The 3,882-nt window shown below is 43.8% G+C and overlaps 1 non-coding gene across 1 annotated transcript; it reads right to left on the minus strand.

Annotated features, from left to right (window-relative positions):
• Positions 1 to 1,994: 1,994 nt before the first annotated feature.
• On the minus strand, positions 1,995 to 2,067 carry TRNAA-CGC. Its single transcript has one exon. It is a non-coding gene; the product is annotated as a tRNA-Ala (tRNA).
• Between the last annotated feature and the right edge of the window lie 1,815 nt (positions 2,068 to 3,882).

Consider the following 3,882-nt stretch of genomic DNA (forward strand, 5'->3'; position numbering starts at 1 on the left):
TGAATGGTTTTTATTAACTGTACTGAATCATTTGCTACTATCTAAAAATGGGGATTCTGACAACTGCTGTTCATGTTTGAGTGCTCAAAAAACATTTCCTGCAGTTTCTGAAGTCCTGCCTGTGATGGCAGAGCGCTGCCGTCTCGTCCGGCTCCCACACCGTCACACACAGGCTGCTGGCTGAAGGTGACCCCCAAAGCCACAGTGTGGGCTACTCCCGTTCAACGCCTCCCAGTCTTCTGCAGCCACCCCACGCGACCTACCCACCCTGCTGTCGCCAACCATGAATCCATCTGATCTGTTCACTGCCATTCACAGGGCCTTTCTGTGGTCTCAAAGCCCAGTTCATCTCTGAACTGGAGCACCTTGGAGATGCCCTGAACCAGAAAGGCCCAACATTTCAGAACAGGTACCTTTATTCCCTTGGGACTTATTATTGGGTCTGTTTGACCCATGTGGTTTGCAAATGAAGCCTGTTTCCCTCCTTTGTGTCAGAATATCTGATGATGTAGATCATTTGCTACTCAAAGTATGGCCCCTAGATCGACAACATCAGCATCCCTGGGGAACTTGTTAGAAATGCAGAGTTTCAAGCTTCATCCGCAACCGACTGATCAGATTCTGCCATTCACCCATCTGCCCAGGTTGATTCCTATTTGCTAGATCTTGTACTGGCGCTAGTGTGGACTTTCAGGTCTAACCCACAGACCCAGAGCCTCACCCGACCCTGACGGTCTGCCCCTAGCAGGAGTAACAGCAGACGCTTCTCCTCCTCTCTGCACAGGTTTCTGCCCTCTGCCTGCAAACATATTAAAGTCGCTCTAGTTTAAACAACAACACAAATCTCTTGACCCCGCTACCTCGGTGAGGAAGAGTGCACTATTGTTCACATTTATGTGTTTCCTCTCTTTGCAGCAGTGCTAAACAGCCCCATCCTGTGGAACCCGGGTCTGCCTCTGTGACTTCTCCTGGCCAAGGAAATGGAAGCAAAGGCGACATGTGTCATTTCTAGGTAGAAGCTCTCAAAGTCAGCTGTGCCTTGCCCTGCCCCTCCTCACTCCCACAAGACTGACGGCGGCCCAGACGGAGGAGGTTCTGCCGACTTGAGTCCAGACAGAAGACGACACAGCAAACCACGGGTGACCTATGGAGGGCATGTAGATTCGCTGCTGAAAGCCACAGAGACGCGGGGTCCATTTGTTACGGCGTACTTTAGCGTAAGCTGACTGACACACACTGAGTCTCAATTCTGTTTCTCCCTTTTATATTTGAAGAAAAACCAGGAAAGAGTATATCTAAAGACAAAAACATTATTGAAAGGTACACTTGCATCTCAGTTCTCTTGTGTGTACCGTGTCCCTTCTCCACCTCTGCCAAGTTTTTTTTTAGAGTTATCGTTATTCTAATTTCCAGATTCCTCCCAGGCTACATAATGATTTTTTATTTTTTTCTTTACAATAGGGATCAGCAGATTAATTCTGTACATGTAGATAGAAAACATTTGGAGCTATATAGACCAAATAGTCTCGTTTAGAATTAATCAACTCTACTGTGGTAGCATGAATGCACCCTTAGAAACTATATAAATGAAAGGGTGAAGCTCTGTTCCAATAAAACTTTCCTGATCCAAGGTCCAAAACTTAGGGGAAAACTTACTTGTTCCATATACTTTAGCCCGTCTAAACCAAGCCAGGCACTAAGAACTCACAAAACCACCTGAAAGGAGAGTAGGCATCTTTCAGCATAAACCTGTAATTTTATAGATAAAGAAATTACTACCAAAATAAATTAAAAAGTCATGTCAAAAACAAAACTCTAGTTAATGCTATGCACATTGAAATATTAAGGGAGAAAGGTACTGGTGTCTTCAATTTACTTTGTTTTTTTAAAAAAGTATTTATTTCTTCTGGTTGCACCATGCCTTAGGTGTGGCAGGAGGGACCTTAGATCTTGTTGCAGCATGTAAACTGTTAGTTGTGGCATGCGGGATTTAGTTCCCTGACTAGGGATTGAACCTGGGCCCCCTGTATTGCGAGTGCAGAGTCTTAGCCACTGGACCATCAGGAAAGACACTCTTCAATATACTTTGAAACACATAAAACAATAAGATGGATTGACGAATGGGTAAAGGGATAGAGGGATACACCAATCTGTGAAAAATCAAGGACAGTAAAATGTTAGGATATGGATGGTGGATATATGGGTATTCACTGTGAAAATCCTTTAACCTTTCTGTATATTTGAAAATTTTTCATAATAAAATATTGGAGGGGTGAGAATGCTGAGGCTAAAGTTTACAGGCCTTGAGTAGAATTGATTGACTTGTGAAATGTAATTCTACTTGATAAATATCCCATGGAAAGTTATCAAACAGTGTTTGAAAAACTGATATAAGTTAGGCCTTGAGACACCAGCTCAAATACTTCCACGTTTATTCAAAAAAATACTTGCGCTCTCATTATATGGCAGGTACTGGGACACAACGGTAAAAAGACAGAGGTGGAATCTGCAGTCTAACAGGAAAGAAAAAGGCTTCCCAGGTGGTGCATTGACAAAGAATCTGCCTGCCAATGCAGGAGACACAAGAGATGTGGGTTCAGTCCCTGGTTGGGAAGATCCCCTGGAGTTGCAAATAGCAACCCACTCCAGTATTCTTGCCTGGAAAATTCCATGGACAGAGGAGCCTTGCAGGCTATAGTCCACGGAGTCACAAAGAGCTGGCTATAATGAGCACACACGCATAGGAATGCAGGAAAGAAAAACTAGCCCATCCTTGGTGGGTCTGAAACTCTCTACCACCTATTGTCTGTACTTTCCATTAAGTACTTCGTGTTTATCATGTTATGATAAAGAGCCTCCTTTCTCTGGGAGACTGCAAGATCCCTGAAACCCAGGGATTCGTGAATGGAGGTTAGTCCCTTCTACATGGTCTCCATGTTTGTTCATAAAGAGGGCTCTGGATACTGGTAATAAGAAGGTGTTGCCAAGGAGGTGATGTGTCTTCATTCATCTGAAAGGCAGACCTCGACCATCATGCTTCCAGCAGTTGTGCAATGGCTGAAGCAAATCCTTTTACCCCTCTGTGGGAGCAGGACAAATGAATTCTTGTCCTTTCATAGACTAAGCAAAGCCAGCAATCAAGAGAATGGTCATATACAAATACCATATGATAATCACATATGTGGAATCTAAAATACAACACAAATGAACTTATCTATGAAAGAGAAACAGACTCACCAACATAGAGAACTTGTGGAAGCCAAGGAGGGGGGGTGTGGGGAGGGGTGGATTGGGAGTTTGGGGTTACTGGGTGGCAAACTAACACATATAGGATGGATAAACAACAGCGTTCTACTCTTTAGCACAGGGAACTATACTCAGCGTCCTGTGATAAACATTATGTAAAAGACTATGAAAGAGAATATATATATGTATAATTGAACCACTTTGCTATCCAGCAGAAATTAGCACAACATTATAAATCAACTATACTTCAATAAAATGTTTTAAAAGAAACAAGAGTATGGTCTTATAATGATGTAGAGGTCATCATCATTCATACAGTTCATATTTGTGAACTTGTAAAATAGACTGCAATGTGTAGCCCCCAAATCAATACTTCTGGCACGTCTGCAGTTATTGGTGAACGTGCCCAAAGCTGTGGAACACGTGAGTCACCCTATGCGCGTACCAGTGGGGGGTGACCACGGCGACACTCTGCCTCCTCACTCAGCTCTCACCTGTGAACGAGTGTCTTCTTTGTGGGCCTGTTCAGTGCCGCGGTTTTCACATTGATTGTGTGTGCTTTTCGTCGATGATGCTGCTTAAAATGGCTCCCAAGCATAGCACTGCCGAGCTCTCTAGGGGTCTGAAACACAAGCA

Source organism: Cervus elaphus, chromosome 32 (genome assembly GCF_910594005.1).
Source record: "Cervus elaphus chromosome 32, mCerEla1.1, whole genome shotgun sequence".
Taxonomy (NCBI): domain Eukaryota; kingdom Metazoa; phylum Chordata; class Mammalia; order Artiodactyla; family Cervidae; genus Cervus; species Cervus elaphus.